The sequence below is a fragment of the Triticum aestivum genome, chromosome 4D, assembly GCF_018294505.1.
Source record: "Triticum aestivum cultivar Chinese Spring chromosome 4D, IWGSC CS RefSeq v2.1, whole genome shotgun sequence".
Lineage (NCBI taxonomy): Eukaryota > Viridiplantae > Streptophyta > Magnoliopsida > Poales > Poaceae > Triticum > Triticum aestivum.
Genome location: NC_057805.1, coordinates 280,599,645 through 280,621,804, shown reverse-complemented (window position 1 = coordinate 280,621,804; position 22,160 = coordinate 280,599,645).

The following is a 22,160-nucleotide window of genomic DNA, read 5'->3' as shown; positions in this document are numbered from 1 at the left end:
GATTTTTAGATGGTGCCCTATTTAATGTGAATGCAGCTGTCTCTAATGCATAACCTCAAAACGATAGTGGTAATTCGGTAAGAGACATCATAGATTGCACCATATCTAATAAAGTACGGTTATGACATTTGGACACACCATTACGCTGTGGTGTTCCAGGTGGCGTGAGTTGCGAAACTATTCCACATTGTTTCAAATGAAGACCAAACTCATAACTCAAATATTCATCTCCGCAATCAAATCGTAGAAACTTTATTTTCTTGTTACGATGATTTTCCACTTCACTCTGAAATGACTTGAACTTTTCAAAATGTTTCAGACTTATGTTTCATCAAGTAGATATACCCATATCTGCTTAAATCATCTGTGAAGGTCAGAAAATAACTATACCCGTCGCGAGCATCAACACTCATTGGAACGCATACATCAGTATGTATTATTTCCAATAAGTCAGTTGCTCGCTCCATTGTTCCGGAGAACGGAGTCTTAGTCATCTTGCCCATGAGTCATGGTTCGCAAGCATCAAGTGATTCATAATCAAGTGATTCCAAAAGCCCATCAGCATGGAGTTTCTTCATGTGCTTTACACCAATATGACCTAAACGGCAGTGCCACAAATATGTTGCACTATCATTATCAACTTTGCATCTTTTGGCATCAATATTATGAATATGTGTATCACTATGATCGAGATTCAATAAACCATTCACCTTGGGTGTATGATCACAGAAGGTTTTATTCATGTAAACAGAATAACAATTATTCTTTGACTTAAATGAATAATTGTATTACAATAAACATGATCCAATCATATTATGCTCAACGCAAACACCAAATAACATTTATTTTAGGTTCAACACTAATCCCGAAGGTAAAGGGAGTGTGCGATGGTGATCTTATCAACCTTGGAATCACTTCCAACACACATCGTCACTTTGCCCTCAACTAGTCTTTGTTCATTTAGTAACTCCTGTTTCGAGTTACTAATCATAGCAACTGAACCAGTATCAAATACCCAGGGGCTACTATGAACACTAGTAAAGTACACATCAATAACATGTATATCATATATACTTTTGTTCACTTTGCCATCCTTCTTATCCGCCAAGTATTTGGGGAAGTTCCGCTTCCAGTGACCATTTCCTTCGCAGTAGAAGCACTCAGTTTCAGGCTTGGGTCTAGCTTTGGGCTTCTTCATGGGAGTGGCAACTTGCTTGTCATTCTTCTTGAAGTTCCCTTTTATTTCCCTTGCCCTTTTACTTGAAACTAGTGGTCTTGTCAACTGTCGGTGTGAAAACCGGCGGATCTCGGGTAGGGGGTCCCGAACTGTGCGTCTAAGGCGGATGGTAACAGGAGGCGGGGGACACGATGTTTACCCAGGTTCGGGCCCTCTCGATGGAGGAAATACCCTACTTCCTGCTTGATTGATCTTGATGATATGAGTATTACAAGAGTTGATCTACCACGAGATCATAGAGGCTAAACCCTAGAAGCTAGCCTATGGTATGATTGTTGTTGTCCTACGGACTAAACCCTCCAGTTTATATAGACACCGGAGGGGGCTAGGGTTACACAGAGTCGGTTACAAGGGAGGAGATCTACATATCCGTATTGCCAAGTTTACCTTCCACGCCAAGAAGAGTCCCATCCGGACACGGGACGAAGTCTTCAATCTTGTATCTTCATAGTCCAATAGTCCGGCTAAAGTATATAGTCCGGCTATCTGAGGACCCCCTAATCCAGGACTCCCTCAGTAGCCCCTGAACCAGGCTTCAATGATGATGAGTCCGGTGCGCTGATTGTCTTCGGCACTGCAAGGCGGGTTCCTCCTCCGAATATCCCATAAAAGATTTTTAACACAAGGATAGTGTCCGGCTCTGCAAAACAAATTCCGCATACCACCATAGAGAGCACAATATTTCCACAAATCTAATCTACTGACAGCTTTTCATAACGTGACATCACACCACGGCCTGGTCATTATTCGAACCGTTTCTTCCAGCCTGCCACGGCATGTTTCGCGAGGCAGTTTTATTGGCACGTCTTGTCGAAGCAGAGATCGCCACGGGATTCTCATCAATACGGGTATGGGTAACGCAATCGTGCATGTTGGTATGACTCCTCGATTTTAGGCAAGTTCCAAACGGCCACGCGGAGGACGCTTGATATTCACCCTCTTTATAAAGGGGCCAAGGCCTGTCCTTTTCTCCTCGCACTCAATCGAATCCTTCCCCCACCTTGAGTTCCAACACCCAAGGCTCAGGCTAGGCGCATCGGACCTTCAATCATGTCCGGATCCAACCTTCAAGGTCGGTGTGACAGAGGAGGACATCAAGAAGCTAAGAGAAGCTAGGTATCTGACCGCCGAAATCTCGCAGAGGCTGCCTGCTCGAGGGCAGGTTATTCCCACTCCCGAACCAAGCGAGAGTGTTGTATTCGTCCCCCACTTCCTCCGAGGGCTAGGCTTTAGTCTAGATCCCTTTGTTAGAGGGCTCATGTTCTATTACGGGCTCGATTTCCATGATCTGGCCCCGGATTCCATCCTTCACATCTCGTCGTTCATCGTCGTGTGTGAGGCCTTCCTCCACGTCACCCCACACTTCGGCTTATGGCTCAAGACATTTAATGTGAAGCCGAAGATGATTAATGGGCGGCACGCAGAATGCGGAGGTGCCATAATAAGCAAAGGCGCCGATGCTCCATGGCCAATGGGTTCCTTCCTGGAGGTGTCCAGCTTATGGCAACGGGAGTGGTTTTACATCACAGCTCCCCGAGGTACTAAGTGGGTAGCCGCCCCTGCCATCCGCTCCCCCCCCCGCCACAACTGGCGTCATGGGTCAATAAGGGGCTGGACTGGGGGCCAGTAAATGATGTGCCGACATTGCAGAGTCGTATCCGAGATCTCCTCGAGAGAGATGTCAGCCTTGTCAAGGTAATGCAAGTCATGCTTGTTCGTCGAGTCCTGCCTTGCAAACGTCGACCTCTCCGTATGTGGGAGTTCAACCCGGAAGGACCGCCAACTATTCAGCACTTCTTCGGCGTGACGCTCGAAGAGATGTACAGATTGTTCTTCGGATCACGAATAAAGTGTTCGGACACCACCGAGGATGCGGGTCTAAACTGCAATCGTCCAGACACCCAAGTAAGTAATTCTTCGGCCGAACATGCTGTCTCTTTATTTATCACAACATCATTCTGAAAAGTCGCTCTTTGACCAGGACTGGGTAAAAAAGGCGAAGATGATCAGTTGTTCGGCCCCCCTTCCCGAAGGCTCAACAGATCCAGTACTAGCCAGAATGCTTGAGCTCGCGCCTTATCAAGCGGCATCAGGAGAAGATAAAGGGGGGAATAAAGAAGCCGAAAGCGGGCCGCACTCATTATTCATCCAGACCGGGGAAATTAGTGCCTCCGCGAAGGAGGATAACCGGGGAGAAGAATCTAAAATCCCCTCTCCCCAAGGAAGGAAGAGGACCGCCTCTGAAGACTTGGAAACAATGGTTTCCAAACGAGGGAAGAAATCTTCGTCGGGGGGTCCTACCCCGGAGGGTATCCTTACCGCACAGTGCCCGCAACGGGATCAGCCCCCCTCCGAGCTGTAAGTAGACAAAAGTACTTTATAGTAAACATATCCACCTTTTTCCGAGGACAATAACCGAGGCGTATGTCTTGTAGTTCGGATCGTAGCCCTTCTCGACAGAGTTCGTCTTCGGGGGATCTTCTTCCGGAGATGATGGAGAGCGAAACACCTCCCCATGCCTCCCCGCCTCATGAGGCGGGCGACCCAGAGGTGTCGTCACAGAGGATTTCTCCTGATCCACCAAGGACAAAAGGTAATCCTTCGGCCTCCCGAAGTCTGGAGTATTTAGCTCCTGAAGGGAGCAACAGAAAAAGTCCGGGGCTGTCCGGAGCGCGAACGGACGCATTGATGAGTCTTCTGGAGCAAGCGGCTATCTCAGAGGCGCATCGTACGTTAATGGGTACGGTGGTTGAAAGGATTTCATCTGCTGAAAGCGGGTTGCATGAAGCTTTTATGAGCCTGCTGACAGGCTTTGAGGTACGCAAACTAATATGCATATTTTTGACGGTACCGCACACGCCAGGTGTGCCCTATGCAGATAGTTGCCCCTGAGACTCTGGTTGCTGTCGTAAAAGGCGGCAAACAGAGGATCATAGTCCCAGGTAATAATCATGCCGCCTTCATGTGCAGGTGGCTGAGGGTCCGGTGGCTAGCCGGACTGGGGAGTTTGCCGAACCGAAGCGGCAACTTGATGCGGCGGATGCCGACATCGTGCTTGTAAACAGGTGGCTTGACGAGGCACGGGGTATGTATTCTCCGATGGTCAACATATATTAAGAGGGGCATGATGCTAGTATCTATAATATGTTGTGACTGCAGATGGAGTTGCCGCCGTGGAGACCCTTCGGGCGGAACTTGCCCAAGCCAAGGAACAAGCCTGGAGGAGTGATGCGGCTGCCCTAAAGGCGGTCGAAGAATTAAGAGCCAAACAGGCTGCGCATTGCGAGAGCAAAGAGAAAATAGCCAAGATGGCTGTTGAGTTGAAAGATGCCGCCGACCGTTATGAGCATCTCGAAAGGGAAAGTCAAACGAACACGGCGGACCTAGAGAAAGCCATGGTAGCAGTTAAGGAAACCCGCTCTAAAATCAGAGCGGCGAAGGAGGAGCTACGTCAAGCCGGAAATATCATGGCTGGGATGCCCTTTTTGTTGCGGACGAAGTTCGGAGATCCTAAGTATGCCCTTCTGGATCAATTATGGAGTTCTGCAGACGCGTACCTGTATTTGGCAGCGAGTGCTGCTGATGCGACCAAGTTTTTTGAAGATCAAAAAGATCACGAAGTGGAAAAGTTGTTCTGGTCGCAGTTCAATGCTCCAGCGCGTCCGCTGCTGTTAAATGAGCAAATGGCCGAGTGGGCCAAGCTCCATAGGTTGTCCGGGCTTGCCATGAGGTCTGTCGTGGATCATCTCTGTCTGGAAGGATCAAGGCAGAATAGTTATTTTGGTCTTGTGCAATGATTCCTTGGTGCTGTGCCGCATATCGACGTTGTAAAGAGGTCAGCGTGCATAGAGGGTGCGCGGATGGCTCTTACCCGTGTGAAGACATACTGGGCAGAGATGGAGGCCACCGCTATTGCAACCCAGAATCCGGCTGTAGGCCAGGTTTCGGCCGAGCACTATTTTGAAGAAGTCTTGGAAGGTGCTCATTTAATAGAGGCTCAATGCTCGAAGAGTGTCATGTTTGAGTGACATGTATCTTGGTTGTAAGAACAATGCTATTTAAATTATAAAGGCTGTGTTTATACTTTTGCCTGAAAGTATTATAATGCCTCCTTTGCGGCGTTTATGTATATATGTATATAACCTGAAGTTTGCAGTCGTCGGCTTCAGCTCCCACGCATATAATGCGGGGGTGTTCGCAAAAGCGTGTGTTCACACTTGATCCAACGTCTTGGTCCCTTAAGGAGGTTGTAGCGCGGCGAACGAGGCAATCGAACTATATTGCTTTAACACTTTAACTTAACCATAGGAGTTTGACAGTGGGGCTACTATATAGCCCCTCGTACTTCCGCGCTCATCCGAGTACGGGGCGCATACGTACATGACCGGGAAAACCAGCCCTTCGTTAATGCGGAGGAATCCCGAAGATTCCGTTAAGTCATCGAGTGGTTGACCAGTCTCGCGCTTTATCATGACAATCAGTTTTCTGGCTTTCTCTACTGAGGTGCTCATCCAGATGAACCAGGGCACAATCATAGTAGTTCTCCCGGTGCCACCTTAGCCGATAGAGCGGAACGTAAGGTAGCAAAACGCGGGAGCCGGGCAAACCCAACATTTGACCAAAGACATGATTCGGAGCTGATGCATATAAGGCCAAACTCGCGACGCCGAACACTCCCTAAGGTATTCGGTCTTTACAACATATACCGGGCTGAGTAACGCCCTTGATAATGAACCCTGAGTGTCCAGGTACGTGCATCATTCTGACGTGGCGAAATGCCAATAACGTCAGCATCCCTCTCGGTTATGCTGAGTATCCGGAGGATGTGAAGCAACAAGAGACAGTAAAAAAGGTTTACACAGGGTCTTAATCTAAAAAGAAACCTTTGAGCGGGGCCCTGCTGCACGTCTGCGCCTGTGTCTCCGTTGTGCCGTATCCTGGAAGGGTGTAGCACGATTATCATCTGTAAAAGAGAAGAACTTAGGTGAAAGTTGTCGTGCGAAAAATTGGTTATTCTCAATAAACCATTAAAATTCAAGATATGTAAGGTCAAGCCGAACTGTAGTCATTTTTACGTGTGGGAAGCCCCTGCTACCGCCTATGGGGGTATATCCATCAAACCAATCTCAGGTTTATCTAAGCTGTTATAGCTAGTGGTGCGCCGGACTCATCTAGCCGTGTCCGCGGTCTTGACAACCGATCATTTATTCTGGTTGGAGAGGCTGTTTAGTGTTCGGCTGCTAAAGCCACCACACGTTCTTCCGCGCGTAAGGAACGCTCAATATTTCTGCTAATTGTGATGATGCCACGCTGGCCGGGCATCTTAAGCTTAAGAGACGCGTAATGCGGTACTGCATTAAAACGAGCGAAGGCTGTTCTTCCGAGTAGTGCTTGATAGCCGCTTCGGAATGGAGCGATGTCGAAGGTTAACTTTTCACTTCGGAAGTTGTCGGGAGAACCGAATACAACCTCTAGTACTAGAGAGCCCGTACAGCGGGCCTCTGGGCCCGGTATTCCCCCTTTAAAGGTAGTATTGCTTTGGCTGATTCTTGTCGGGTCTATCCCCATTTTGCGGACTGTGTCCTGATATATCAGATTAAGACTACTCCCGCCATCCATGAGGACTTGGCTGAGGTGGTATCCGTCGATAATTGGGTCTAGCACCAAGGTAGCCAATCCTTCGTGCCGGATACTTGTCAGGTGATCCCTGTGATCAAAAGTGATCGGGCAGGCCGACCAAGGGCTGAACTTAGGGGTGACAGGCTCTACGGCATATATGTCTCGGAGTGCATGTTTGCTCCTTCTTTTTGTTACATGAACCATGTTCACTGTTTTGACCTCTGGTGGGAATTTTTTCTGTCCCCCAGTGTTTTGCTGGCGAGGCTCATCCTCGTCTTCACTTGGTGTCTCCCTCCCCTTGTGTTCGGCGTTTAGCTTGCCGGCCTGCTTGAAGACCCAACATTCTCTGTGGGTGTGATTTGCATGTTTATCGGAGGTGCCATGAATCTGACATAATTTGTCTAGAATCTTGTTTAGACTGGACGGTCCATCTCTGTTGCCTTTGAAAGGCTTTTTCCGCTGACCGGGTCGAGAGCCCCTAAATCCGGCGTTTACCGCCGTGTTGTCTGGGCTGTCTTCGTTATTTCGACGCTTGCTTTTACTGCGTCGTGGTTTTCCATTGCCATCCCTGACTTCAGATGTGCCTGGGTCGCTGGTGCTACTACGGGCCAGCCAGCTATCTTCGCCCGCGCAAAAGCGGGTCATGAGGCTTGTTAGGGCTGCCATTGTCCTCGGTTTTTCTTGGCCGAGGTGTCTGGCGAGCCATTCGTCTCGGACGCTGTGTTTGAAAGCTGCTAAGGCTTCGGCGTCCGGGCAGTCGACGATTTGATTCTTCTTAGTAAGAAATCTGTTCCAAAGCTTTCGGGCTGACTCTCCGGGCTGTTGAATTATATGACTTAAATCGTCTGCGTCCGGAGGTCGGACATAGGTCCCTTGAAAGTTAGCCCTAAAAGCATCCTCAAGCTCCTCCCAACTTCCAATTGAATTTTCGGGGAGGCTCTTCAGCCAGTGCCGAGCTGGTCCTTTCAACTTGAGGGGCAAGTATTTGATGGCGTGGAGATCATCTCCATGAGCCATATGGATATGGAGGATGAAGTCCTCAATCCAGACCCCAGGGTCTGTCGTTCCGTCGTACACCTCTATGTTCACGGGTTTGAATCCCCTTGGAAATTCGTGATCCAGCACCTCATCGGTGAATTTGCCTATATTTGGATGTGTCATGGCGTTCTGGCTGTTGTAGTGTTCGGCTTTGATTTTGCACTGGAGCGCGCTTCCTAGATCCGTAGATGGATCTGGTCATGCTGGCTTTTTGATGCAAGTCCTCACGTTAATCGTGTGCTGACTTATGTGCGGCCTTGTGAGCCACCCTATCGCGGCCACGAGGTGGTCGATCCGACCGATCGGCCGTTTTATTTTTCGGCTGTGTAGGCTGTAAGGCCTCGTCATCGAATTCAGGCAGCAGCTTGTGCTTTGGGTAACTCTTTGTCTGGCGACTGCCACCGTACTTTTCAGCAGTGTCCAGCACTTTGTTCCATCTACTGATAAGTGTATTTTGTGCGGCCTTAAGCCTTTGTTTCTGCTTCTTAAGACTCCTCACGGTGGCAATAAGCCTTCTGTGGAGGTTCTCTTGTTCCAAGTTTCTTTCCGGGATGATATGTATATCGTCATCCGGACTATTCTCCTCTCCGGAGACAGGTTGACAATTTCTACCCTCGGCGTCGCCATGATCGGACAATGGCTCCGTACCATGTTCGCCATCCGCTGGCTCGTCCTGCTCTGTTGCTTTGGAGTCGACCGGTGTCTCATTCTTTCTTGCGCTGTTATCGCTGTTTTTGCCGAGGTGGGATTTGGAGCGGCGTCTGTGTCGTCGCTTTGGTTGCTTCTCGAGGGGGTTATCCTTCGCTGCATCCTCCCGTTCCTCATCATTGTCTTCTTTGGGTGTATCCACCATGTATATATCATGTGATGAAGTGGCTGTCCAGCGCCCTGTGGGCGATGGTTCCTGTTCGTCTCCTGCATCGTCGTCCATACCGTCGATGTCTTCGGAGCCGAAATTGAGCATGTCGGTTAAATCATCGACAGTGGCTACTAAGTGTGTGGTGGGTGGGGAGCGAATTTCTTCGTCGTCCGCGTCCCATTCTAGCCGGACATAGTTCGGCCAAGGGTCTCCTGACAAGGAGAGAGACCTCAATGAGTTTAGCACATCACCCAAGGGCGAGTGCTGAAAGATACCCGTGGAGGAAAACTCCAAGATCGGTGCCCGATCAGAATCGGTAGGCACCGACACAAGCGGTTCGGGGCCCGCGGCCGGGGATGAATCCAATGGTTCGGCAACACGGGTCTCGTAAGAGGTGAAGTTAGTATTCGGCTCTATCGCCACTGAGTGTGCGGCCTCCGAGGTGGGGTCCATCCACCCGTCCTCGGATGACGCAATGTGCTCTGGTTTGAGGGCCAGAGTAGTCACAGGTGTGATCTCCCGAGCACTGTCCAACGGCAGAGCTAAATCATGCTCGTCGTGACTGTGCGGCGCACCTGACATGGGCTCGAATCCGTCAAAGATCAAGTCTCCGCGGATGTCGGCAGTATAGTTCAAGTTTCCAAGCCTGACCTAATGGCCAGGGGCGTAGCTCTCGATCTGCTCCAGATGGCCAAGTGAGTTGGCCCGCAGTACGAAGCCGCCGAATACGAAGATCTGTCCGGGGAAGAAAACCTCACCCTGGATCGCATCGTTGCCGTTGATCGAAGGAGCCATCAAGCCTTGCAGTGACGGCACAGTGGAACTCTCAATGAAAGCACCAATGTCGGTGTCAAAACCGGCGGATCTCGGGTAGGGGGTCCCGAACTGTTCATCTAAGGCGGATGGTAACAGGAGGCGGGGACACGATGTTTACCCAGGTTCGGGGCCTCTCGATGGAGATAATACCCTACTTCCTGCTTGATTGATCTTGATGATATGAGTATTACAAGAGTTGATCTACCACGAGATCGTAGAGGCTAAACCCTAGAAGCTAGCCTATGGTATGATTGTTGTTGTCCTACAGACTAAACCCTCCGATTTATATAGAGATCGGAGGGGGCTAGGGTTACACAGAGTCAGTTACAAGGGAGGAGATCTACATATCCATATTGCCAAGCTTGCCTTCCACGCCAAGAAGAGTCCCATCCGGACACGGGACGAAGTCTTCAATCTTGTATCTTCATAGTCCAACAGTCCGGCTAAAGTATATAGTCCGGCTATCCGAGGACCTCCTAATCCAGGACTCCCTCATCAACCATCAACGTTTGATGCTTTTCTTGATTTCTACCTTCGTCGATTTCAGCATCACGAAGAGCTCGGGAATTGTTTTCGTCATCCCTTGCATATTATAGCTCATCACAAAGTTCCAGTAACTTGATGATAGTGACTAGAGAACTCAGTCAATCACTATTTTATCTGGAAGATTAACTCCCACTTGATTCAAGCGATTGTAGTACTCAGACAATCTAAGCACATGCTCACTGGTTGAGCTATTCTCCTCCATCTTGTAGGCAAAGTACTTGTCAGAGGTCTCATACCACTCGACGGGGGCATGAGTCTGAAATACCAATTTCAGCTCTTGGAACATCTTATATGCTCTGTGGCGTTCAAAACGTTTTTGATGTCCCAGTTCTAAGCCGTAAAGCATGGCGCACTAAACTGTCAAGTAGTTATCATACCGAGCTTGCCAAATGTTCATAACGTCTGTATCTACTCCTACAATAGGTCTGTCACCTAGCTGTGTATCAAGACATAATTCTTCTGTGAAGCAATGATGATAATCCTCAGATCACAGACCTAGTCCGCATCATTGCTACTATCATCTTTCAACTTAGTTTTCTCTAGGAACATATCATAAATAAAACTGGGAAGCTATACGCGAACAATTGATCTACAACATAGATATGCAAATACTATCAAGACTAAGTTCATGATAAATTTAAGTTCAATTAATCATATTACTTAAGAACTCCCACTCAGATAGACATCCCTCTATTCATGTAAGTGATCATGTGATCCATATCAACTAAACCATGTCCGATCATCACGTGAGATGGAGTAGTTTTCAATAGTGAACATCACTATGTTCATCATATCTACTATATGATTCACGCTCGACCTTTCGGTCTTAGTGTTCCGAGGACATATCTGCATATGCTAGGCTCGTCAAGTTTACCCGAGTATTCTACGTGTGCAAAAATGGCTTGCACCCGTGATATTTTGCATCATGCTTTTATATCGATATTTATTGCATTATGGGCTGTTATTACACGTTATGTCACAATACTTATGCCTATTCTCTCTTATTTTACAAGGTTTACATGAAGAGGGAGAATGCCGGCAGCTGGAATTCTGGGATGGAAATGGAGCAAATATAAGAGACCTATTCTGCACAACTCCAAAAGTCCTGAAACTCCACGGAAGTTATTTTTGGAATTAATAAAAAATACGGAGCGAAGAAAGTACCAGAGGGGGGCCACCCACCATCCACGAGGGTGGGGGCGCGCCCCCTGCCTCGTGGGCCCCCTGGCAGGCCTCCGGTGCCCATCTTCTGCTATATGAAGTCTTTTACCCTGGAAAAAATCATAAGCAAACTTTCAGGAAGAAACACCGCCGCCACGAGGCGGAACCTTGGCGGAAGCAATCTAGGGCTTCGGCAGAGCTGTTCTACCGGGGAAACTTCCCTCCGGGAGGGGGAAATCATCGCCATCGTCATCACCAACGATCCTCTCTTCAGGAGGGGGTCAATCTCCATCAACATCTTCACCAGCACCATCTCCTCTAAAACCCTAGTTCATCTCTTGTATCCAATCTTTGTCCCAAAGCCTCAGATTGGTACCTGTGGGTTGCTAGTAGTGTTGATTACTCCTTGTAGTTGATGCTAGTTGGTTTATTTGGTGGAAGATCATATGTTCAGATCCTTTATGCATACTAATACCCCTCTGATTATGAACTTGAATATGATTTGTGAGTAGTTACGTTTGTTCCTGAGGACATGGGAGAAGTCTTGCTATAAGTAGTCATGTGAATTTGGTATTCGTTCGATATTTTGATGTGATGTATGTTGTCTTTCCTCTACTGGTGTTATGTGAACGTCGACTATATGACACTTCACCATTGTTTGGGCCTAGAGGAAGGCATTGGGAAGTAATAAGTAGATGATGGGTTGCTAGAGTGACAGAAGCTTAAACCGTAGTTTATGAGTTGCTTCGTAAGGGGCTGATTTGGATCCATATGTTTCATGCTATGGTTAGGTTTACCTTAATACTTATCTTGTAGTTGTGGATGCTTGCAATAGGGGTTAATCATAAGTGGGATGCTTTTCCAAGAAAGGACAGCACCCAAGCACCGGTCCACCCACATACCAAATTATCAAAGTAACAAAAGCGAATCATATGAGCGTGATGAAAACTAGCTTGACGATAATTCCCATGTGTCCTCGGGAGCGTTTTCCTTCATATAAGAGTTTGTCCAGGCTTGTACTTTGCTACAAAAAGGATTGGGCCATCTTACTGCACCTTATTTACTTTCATTACTTGTTGCCCGCTACAAATTACCTTATCACAAAACTATCTGTTACCGATAATTTCAGCGCTTGCAGAGAATACCTTACTGAAAACCGTTTATCATTTCCTTCTGCTCCTCGTTGGGTTCGACACTCTTACTTATGAAAAGAACTATGATAGACCCCCTATACTTGTGGGTCATCAAGACACTTTTCTGGCGCCGTTGCTGGGGAGTGAATCGCCTTTGGTAGGTGGAAATTGGTAAGGAAAAATTTATATAGTGTGCTGAAATTTACTGTCACTTGTTACTATGGAACATAATCCTTTGAGGGGCTTGTTCGGGGTATCTTCACCCCGACCAGTAGAGCAAAGAGTTTCTCCTCAACCTACTGAACCTATTGAAAATGTTTACTTTGAAATTCCTTCGGGTATGATAGAGAAACTTCTAGCTAATCCTTTCACAGGTGATGGAACATTACATCCCGATTTGCACCTAATCTATGTGGATGAAGTTTGTGGATTATTTAAGCTTGCAGGTATGCCCGAGGGTGTTATCAAGAAGAAGGTCTTCCCTTTATCTTTGAAGGGAAAGGCATTGACATGGTTTAGGCTATGTGATGATATGGGATCATGGAACTACAACCGATTGAAATTGGAATTTCATCATAAGTTTTATCCCATGCATCTTGTTCATCGTGATCGCAATTATATATATAATTTTTGGCCTCGCGAAGGAGAAAGCATCGCTCAAGCTTGGGGGAGGCTTAAGTCAATGTTATATTCATGCCCCAATCATGAGCTCTCAAGAGAAATTATTATTCAAAAAATTTATGCTCGACTTTCTCTCAATAATCGCTCCATGCTCGATACTTCTTGTACTGGCTCTTTTATGATGAAGACTACTGAATTCAAATGGGATTTATTGGAAAGAATTAAACTCAACTCTAAAGATTGGGATCTCGACGAAGGTAAGGAGTCAGGTATAACACCTAAGTTTGATTGTGTTAAATCTTTTATGGATACTGATGTTTTCCGTGAATTTAGCCATAAATATGGACTTGACTCTCAGATAGTAGCTACTTTCTGTGAATCCTTTGCTACTCATGTTGATCTCCCTAAGGAGAAATGGTTTAAATATAATCCTCCCATTGAAGTAAAGGTAGTTGCACCTATTAAAGTTGAAGAAAAGACTATCACTTATAATGATCATGTCGTTCCTACTCCTTATATTAAGAAACCACCTTTCCCTGTTAGAATAAAGGATCATGCTAAAGCTTCAACTGTGGTCAACAAAAGTAATATTAGGACACCCAAACCCCCTGAGCAAATTAAAGTTGAACCTAGTATTGCTATGGTTAAAGATCCCTTGGCTGATAATATTGATGAGCATGTTATTTACTTCTGTAATGAAGCTGCTAGAATTGCTAGACCTGATACTAAAAATAAACATAGACCTATTGTAGGCATGCCTGTTATTTCTGTTAAGATAGTAGATCTTTGTTATCATGGCTTATGTGATATGGGTGCTAGTGCAAGTGCAATACCTCATTCCTTATACAAAGAAATTATGCATGATATTGCACCTGCTGAGATAGAAGAAATTGATGTTACAATTAAGCTTGCCAATAGAGACACTATTTCACCAGTTGGGATTGTTAGAGATGTTGAAGTCTTGTGTGGGAAAGTTAAATATCCTGCTGATTTTCTTGTTCTTGGTTCCCCACAAGATAGCTTTTGTCCCATCATATTTGGTAGACTCTTCTTGAATACTGTTACTGCCAGGATAGACTGCGAAAAGGACGTTATTACTATTGGTTTGGGGGATATGTCTCATGAGTTTAATTTTGCTAAATTTCGTAGACAACCCCGTGACGAGGAATTGCCTAGTAAAGATGAAATTATTGGTCTTGCTTCTATTGCCGTGCCTCCTAATGATCCTTTAGAACAATATTTGCTCGACCATGAAAATGATATGTTTATGAATGAAAGAAGGGAAATAGATGAAGTATTCGTTAAACAGGGACCTATTTTGAAACACAACTTGCCTGTTGAAATCCTAGGGGATCCTCCTCCACCCAAGGGTGATCCCGTGTTTGAGCTTAAACCATTACCTGATACTCTTAAATATGCCTATCTTGATGAGAAAGAGATATATCATGTTATTATTAGTGCTAACCTTTCAGAGCATGAAGAAAAGAAATTATTGAAGACTCTGAAGAAGCACCGTGCTGCTATTGGATATACTCTTGATGATCTTAAGGGCATTAGTCCCACTCTATGCCAACACAAAATAAAATTGGAGAAAGACGCTAAACCAGTTGTTGATCACCAACGACGGTTAAATCCTAAGATGAAAGTAGTGGTAAGAAAAGAAATACTAAAGCTTCTAGAGGCAGGTATAATTTACCCCGTTGCTGATAGTCAGTGGGTAAGTCCTGTCCATTGTGTCCCTAAGAAGGGAGGTATTACCGTTGTTCCTAATGATAAAGATGAATTGATCACACAAAGAATTATTACAGGTTATAGAATGGTAATTGATTTCCGCAAATTAAATAAAGCTACTAAAAAGGATCATTACCCTTTACCTTTTATTCATCAAATGCTAGAAAGATTATCCAAACATACGCATTTTTGCTTTCTAGATGGTTATTCCGGTTTCTCTCAAATACCTGTGTCAAAGAGGATCAAGAAAAGACCACTTTTACTTGCCCTTTCGGTACCTTTGCTTATAGACGTATGCCTTTTGGTTTATGTAACGCACCTGCTACCTTTCAAAGATGCATGATGGCTATATTCTCTGATTTTTGTGACAAGATTGTTGAGGTTTTCATGGATGATTTCTCCATATATGGAACTTATTTTGATGATTGCTTGAGCAACCTTGATCGAGTTTTGCAGACATGTGAAGAAACTAACCTTGTCTTGAATTGGGAGAAGTGCCACTTTATGGTTAATGAAGGTATTGTCTTGGGGCATCAAATTTATGAAAGAGGTATTGAAGTTGACAAAGCTAAAGTTGATGCTATTGAAAAGATGCCGTGTCCCAAGGACATTAAAGGTATAAGAAGTTTCCTTGGTCATGCCGGTTTTTATAGGAGGTTCATTAAGGACTTCTCTAAAATCTCCAGGCCTCTGACTAATCTCTTACAAAAAGATATTCCTTTTGTCTTTGATGATGATTGTGTAGAAGCATTTGAAATACTTAAGAAAGCTTTGATTTCTGCACCTATTGTTCAGCCACCTGATTGGAATTTACCCTTTGAAATTATGTGTGACGCTAGCGATTATGTTGTAGGTGCTGTTCTAGGACAAAGAGTTGATAAGAAATGAAATGTTATCCAATATGCTAGTAAAACTCTAGACAATGCCCACATAAATTATGCTACTACTGAAAAAGAATTTTAGCAGTTGTATTTGCTTGTGATAAGTTCAGACCTTATATTGTTGATTCTAAAGTAACTGTTCACACTGATCATGCTGCTATTAAATACCTTATGGAAAAGAAAGATGCTAAACCTAGACTTATTAGATTGGTTCTCTTGCTACAAGAATTTGATTTGCATATTATCGACAGAAAGGAGCTGAGAACCCCGTTGCAGACAACTTGTCTAGGTTAGAGAATGTTCTTGATGACCCACTACCTATTGATGATAGCTTTCCTGATGAACAATTAGCTGTCATAAATGCTTCTCGTGATGCTCCATGGTATGTTGATTATGCTAATTACATTGTTGCTAAATTTATACCACCTAGTTTCACTTACCAGCAAAAGAAAAAGTTTTTCTATGATTTAAGACATTACTTCTGGGATGACCCACACCTTTATAAAGAAGGAGTAGATGGTGTTATTAGACGTTGTATACCTGAGCATGAACAGGAATAGATCCTACACAAGTGTCACTCCGAAGCTTATGGAGGACACCACGCTGGAGATAGAACTGCACATAAGGTATTGCAATCTGGTTTTTATTGGCCTACTCCTACTCTCTTCAAAGATGCCCATAAGTTTGTCTTATCTTGTGATGAATGTCAAAGAATCGGTAATATTAGTAGACGTCAAGAAATGCCTATGAATTATTCACTCATTATTGAACCGTTTGATGTTTGGGGCTTTGATTATATGGGACCGTTTCCTTCCTCTAATGGGTATACACATATTTTAGTTGCTGTTGATTACGTTACTAAGTGGGTAGAAGCTATTCCAACTAGTAGTGCTGATCATAACACCTCTATTAAGATGCTTAAAGAAGTTATTTTTCCGAGGTTTGGAGTCCCTAGATATTTAATGACTGATGGTGGTTCAAATTTTATTCATGGTGCTTTTCATAAAATGCTTGCTAAGTATGATGTTAATCATAGAATTGCATCCCCATATCACCCACAGTCTAGTGGTCAAGTAGAATTGAGTAATAGAGAGCTCAAATTAACTTTGCAAAAGACTATTAATAGATCTAGAAAGAATTGGTCCAAGAAACTTGATGATGCATTATGGGCCTATAGAACTGCATATAAAAATCCTATGGGTATCTCTCCGTATAAAATGGTTTATGGAAAAGCATGTCACTTACCTCTCAAACTAGAACATAAGGCATATTGGGCCATTAAAGAGCTCAATTATTATTTCAAACTTGCCGGTGAGAAGAGGCTATTTGACATTATCTCACTTGATGAATGGAGAACTCAAGCCTATGAGAATGGCAAACTATTTAAAGAAAAAGTTAAAAGATGGCATGACAAAAGGATACAAAAGCGTGAGTTTAATAAGTGATCATGTGTTACTATTCAACTCTCGTTTAAGATTTTTTGCAGGAAAACTTCTCTCCAATTGGGAAGGTCCTTACGTTATCAAGGAGGTCTATCATTTCATTGCCATAAAAATCAACAACTTCGAAGGCACAAATCCGAAGGTGGTGAACGGTCAAAGAATCAAACATTATATATTAGGTAATCCTATAAATGTTGAAACTAATGTTATTGAAACCGTAACCCCGGAGGAATACATAAGGGACACTTTCCAGAACGTTTTAGACTCCAAAAAGGAATAGGTATGTGGTACGGTAAGTAAACCGACTCCAAAACAGTTCTAATGGCAATTTTTCTCCGTTTTGGAATATTTAAGAAATAGGAAAATAAGAAGTAGTCCGGGAAGGACACGAGGCGTCCACGAGGGTGGAGGGCGCGCCCTACCCCCCTGGGCGCGCCCCCTGCCTCGTGGGCACCTCGTGTGCCCTCCGGACTCCGTTTTCTTGCACGATACTTCTTTTGGTCAGTAAAAAATCATTATATAATCTCCCGAAGGTTTTGACCACCGTACCACGCAAATATCCTCTGTTTTTTGTTTCGAGCTGTTTTCTGCCAGAGTTGTCAAGGCCAGGCATCATGTCGTCCCCCTCCTCCAACAATGGTGACAACGATGCTTGGCTAATGAAGATAGAGCTGAAGAGAGAAGAACTCGGGGAGATCAACAAGGATGATGGGATCAAGAAGGCCATGGAGGACCAAGTTCCGGCAGCAGAAGATGAAGACATCCCCAAACCTCATCACAATCTTCTTACCCCAACGGAGATTGAAGCTTTCAAGATGATTGAGTTAGCTCGCATACAAAATAAGTATCTCACACGTGAAAATATTTTGTTGAAGGAGCATATCACCGCACTCAAGGGCATTATTCGCAAATTGGAGGATCTCCTACGCTCGATGTGCGACTATCCCTCATCACCACCGTCTCCTTCACCAGCAAAAGAGATATGATCACATGGGTATGGGCACTCCCCTTGGCAACTGCCAAGCTTGGGGGAGGTTCCCCAGTATCGTATCACCATCACACTCCTATCTTTACCGTTTTTCTTAGTTCGATCCTTTTGGTAATATCTTGATCTAGTAGAATAAATTTTTAGTATGTGTCGGTGGAAACGACACCTATGGGATCACTGGGATCCCTTCTACGGTTGGCGGGCGTGGGGTTGTGCAAAGAGCAGGTCCAGAAGCCAGCACAAGGATCATTTACCCAGGTTCGGGGCGCGAGGATGCGTGAAACCCTAGTCCTGCTTTGGTGTATGTATTTGAGTGTTCTTGAGTTCTTGAACTAGCTACGGTGTGTCCCTAGTCCAAAAGATCCGATTCCTCCTCCTGGTCGCCTCGGGCCTCCTTTTATAGACAAAAGGGGTTGCCACAGTGGCACACAGGAGGTGGAAAGGTGTATAGTGGATGAGTCTATCCTCTGGCACCGTCGGACAAACGCATTAAATGCGCTGCCGACGTGCCCCTCTTGCTTTATCGGGGACGGCAAGGAAGCTCGTCCCAGCTGTCGCCGCCTCGCCTGGCTGCGACGCGCGTCCGAGCTGACGAGGCGTTGTAGCGCCACGTTGGCTGGCTGCTGGGCTGGCGCGGTGGTGGAGTCTTCACGAAGATCTGCATGCCACCACGCAGGTGGTAGCTGAGTCGGCGTAGAGGCCGCACGCTGCCACGCAGGTGCCTGCCCAGCTGGTTGAGCTAGCAGCTGCATGGGAGCGGCGGTGTAGTCTTGGCAGATGTGGGCCTGGCCGCGGCCCCGTAAGTGTCCTCGGCAAGGGCCTTGCCGGGGCCCCGGCAAGGGTCTTGCCGCGGCACCGTGGTCGTCCCGGAAAGGGTCTTGCCGGGGGTCTCCTGGATCTCCTCGGCAAGGATCTCGCCGAGGGTCGTCGCCTTCTGGTCCTCATTTGTTCTTGTGTGTTTATGATCTTGACGAAGATCTGCATGCCACCACAGAGGCACCCCCCGAGCCTTGGTTCCAATGTGGTTGGTTGGTGCTGTTGGAACCCGTGGGCTCAAGGGTGGCATGCTCTGCTGGCGTCGGGCAAGTTGCCCCGGCAAGGCTCTTGCCAGGGCTGCGGAGGCTGCCCCGGTAAGGATCTTGCCGGGGGAGTCCACCTCGCCCTCTCGCTCTTTGTGTCCTTGGTCTCGGCGTTGCTCTGGTTGTCTTGTGCCTTCGGCTTCCCTCCTCTTCCCTACTTAGTGTGGCCGTGGTCGTGGCTCCGACTGCCCGTGCACAAGTAAAGGGGTAAAAAGGAGCGCCCCTACTTTTGTACACCAACAGTATGATCTAGTTTTGAGTTTTGCTTTATGCTCCTTCTATGTAATCGAGTCCGTGAGCTATATATAATAAATATTAGTGTTGAGTCAAGGGCTTGATTATCTTGGCATGATCTTGAGAGAAAAGAGAAATAATAAAAAGAAGTAAAGAGATCATATTGATCTTATGGAGAGTAATGACTTCACATATAAAGAGTATGATGAATAAAAGTTGTTGAGAGTTGACAAACATAGTTTTGGTCATCGTTGCAATTAATAGGAAGTAGTAAAGAAAGAGAGGTTTTCACATATAAATATACTATCTTGGACATCTTTTATGATTGTGAGCACTCATGAAAATATGACATGCTAAAGAGTTGATGTTGGACAAGGAAGACAACGCAATGGGTTATGTTTTCTTATATCCAAAATAAAATATATTGTCATGGATCATCCAACATGTTGAGCTTGCCTTTCCCTCTCATGCTAGCCAAATTCTTTGCACCAAGTAGAGATACTACTTGTGCTTCCGAATACCCTTAAACCCAGTTTTGCCATGAGAGTCCACCATATCTACCTATGGATTGAGTAAGATCCTTCAAGTAAGTTTTCATGTAGCATGCAATAAAAATTGCTCTCTAAATATGTATGACTTATTAGTGTGGAGAAAATAAACTTTATACGATCTTGTGATATGGAAGCAATAAAAGCGACGGACTGCATAATAAAGGTCCATATCACAAGTGGCAATATAAAGTGACGTTCTTTTGCATTAAGATTTCGTGCATCCAACCCTAAAAGCACATGAAAACCTCTGCTTCCCTCTGCGAAGGGCCTATCTTTTATTCTTGTCTTATACCTTATACAAGAGTCATGGTGATCTTCACCTTTCCTTTTTACATTTTAGCCTTTGGCAAGCACCTTGTGTTGGAAAGATCCTGATATATATATATCCAATTGGATGTAAGTTAGCATGAATTATTATTGTTGACATTACCCTTTAGGTAAAAGGTTGGGAGGCAACACTATAAGCCCCTATCTTTCTCTATGTCCGATTAAAACTCCATACCCATAAGTATTGCGTGAGTGTTAGCAATTATGAAAGACTAAATGATAGTTGAGTATGTGGACTTGCTGAAAAGCTCTTATATTGACTCTTTCTGACGTTATGATAAATTGCAATTGTTTCAATGACCGAGATCATAGTTTGTTAGTTCTCAATGAAGTTTCTGATTCATACTTGACATTGTGAATAGATTATTACTTGAGCATAAGAAATCATATGACAATATCCATATATGTTTCTGTTATAAGAATGATCATGATGCCCTCATGTCGGTATTTTATTTTATCGACACCTCTATCTCTAAACATGTGGACATATTTATCATTATCGGCTTACGCTTGAGGACAAGCGAGGTCTAAGCTTGGGGGAGTTGATACGTCCATTTTGCATCATGCTTTTATATCGATATTTATTGCATTATGGGCTATTATTACACGTTATGTCACAATACTTATGCTTATTCTCTCTTATTTTACAAGGTTTACATGAAGAGGGAGAATGCCGGCAGCTGGAATTCTGGGCTGGAAATGGAGCAAATATTAGAGACCTATTCTGCACAACTGCAAAAGTCCTGAAACTCCACGGAAGTTATTTTTGGAATGAATAAAAAATACTGAGCGAAGAAAGTACCAAAGGGGGGCCACCCACCATCCACGAGGGTGGGGGCGCGCCCTACCCCCTGAGCGCGCCCCCTGCCTCGTGGGCCCCTGGTAGGCCTCCGGTGCGCATCTTTTGCTATATGAAGTCTTTTACCCTAGAAAAAATCATAAGCAGGCTTTCGGGAAGAAACTTTGCCGCCACGAGGTGGAACCTTGGCGGAACCAATCTAGGGCTCCGGCAGAGCTGTTCTGCCGGGGAAACTTCCCTCCGGGAGGGGGAAATCATCGCCATCATCATCACCAATAATCCTCTCTTCAGGAGGGTTCAATCTCCATCAACATCTTCACTAGAACCATCTTCTCTAAAACCCTAGTTTATCTCTTGTATCCAATCTTTGTCCCAAAGCCTCAGATTGGTACCTGTGGGTTGCTAGTAGTGTTGATTACTCCATGTAGTTGATGCTAGTTGGTTTATTTGGTGGAAGATCATATGTTCAGATCCTTTATGCATACTAATACCCCTCTGATTATGAACATGAATATGATTTGTGAGTAGTTACGTTTGTTCCTGAGGACATGGGAGAAGTCTTGCTATAAGTAGTCATGTGAATTTGGTATTCGTTCGATATTTTGATGAGATGTATGTTGTCTTTCCTCTAGTGGTGTTATGTGAACGTCGACTACATGACACTTCACCATTGTTTGGTCCTAGAGGAAGGCATTGGGAAGTAATAAGTAGATGATGGGTTGCTAGAGTGACAGAAGCTTAAACCGTAGTTTATGAGTTGCTTCGTAAGGGGCTGATTTGGATCCATATGTTTCATTCTATGGTTAGGTTTACCTTAATACTTCTCTTGTAGTTGCGGATGCTTGCAATAGGGGTTAATCATAAGTGGGATGCTTGTCTAAGAAAGGACAGCACCCAAGCACCGGTCCATCCACATACCAAATTATCAAAGTAACAAACGTGAATCATATGAGCGTGATGAAAACTAGCTTGACGATAATTCCCATGTGTCCCCAGGAGCGTTTTCCTTCATATAAGAGTTTGTCCAGGCTTGTCCTTTGCTACAAAAAGGATTGGGCCATCTTTCTGCACCTTATTTACTTTCATTACTTGTTGCCC